The sequence below is a fragment of the Chrysochloris asiatica genome, unplaced genomic scaffold (assembly GCF_000296735.1).
Source record: "Chrysochloris asiatica unplaced genomic scaffold, ChrAsi1.0 scaffold00160, whole genome shotgun sequence".
NCBI classification, from domain to species: Eukaryota; Metazoa; Chordata; class Mammalia; order Afrosoricida; family Chrysochloridae; genus Chrysochloris; species Chrysochloris asiatica.
Genome location: NW_006408678.1, coordinates 4,791,999 through 4,792,859, shown reverse-complemented (window position 1 = coordinate 4,792,859; position 861 = coordinate 4,791,999). Strand labels below are relative to the sequence as shown.

The window sequence follows — 861 nt, the reverse complement described above, 5'->3', positions numbered from 1 at the left end:
AACAGCACCACAAAAAATTTAACATAATGACAGCAATTAATTCATACCTATGGATAATTTCACTGAATATCAATGGATTAAATGCACCAGTGAAGAGATAGAGAGTGGCAGAATGGATAAGAAAACAAGACCCTTTAATATGCTGCCTGCAAAAGACACACCTTATACACAAATATAAAAACAGATTAAAAGTTAAAGGATGGAAAAAATTTTACCACACTCATTGCAATTAAAAAAACAAGCAGGAATGGCAATACTAATCTCTGATAAAATAAGCATTAAGGCAAAAACCAGCATAAGAGATAAAGAAGGACACCATCGCATGATTAAAGGCTAAATTGAGCAAGAAATTCATAACCATAATGAATATCTATGCTCCCAATGAAAAAACACCAAGATATATAAAGCAAAACCTACTAGAATTGAAGAAAGAAATAGACATATCTATAATTATAGTGGAGATTTTAATATGCCACTTTCGAAAAAAGATTAGAACAACCAGAAAAACTCAACCAAGATACGGAGGAACTAAACAGCACAAACAACCAACTTGATCTCATAGATATATAGAGAGCATTCAACCTAACAACAGAAAAGTACACGTTTTTTTCCAGTGCATGTGAAACATTCTCCAGAATTGACCATGTGTTAGTTAAGTCACAAAGCAAGCCTCCATAATTTACAAACATCAAAATACTGCAAAGTATCTTTTCAGACTACAATGCTGTAAAACTAGAAATTAACAATAAGAAGACCAAGGAAATAAATTCAAATAAATGAAAACTGAATCACACCCTGCTGAAAAGCGACTGCGTAGTAGAAGAAATTAATAACGAACTCACAAAATTCCTAGAAACAAAC

The 861-nt window shown here is 32.2% G+C and overlaps 1 protein-coding gene across 1 annotated transcript in view; it reads left to right on the top strand.

Moving 5' to 3' along the window:
• Positions 1 to 861, top strand: part of PARPBP (PARP1 binding protein) — a 106,742-nt gene that overhangs the window by 34,504 nt on the left and 71,377 nt on the right. The gene's annotated exons all lie outside the window — the stretch shown is intronic.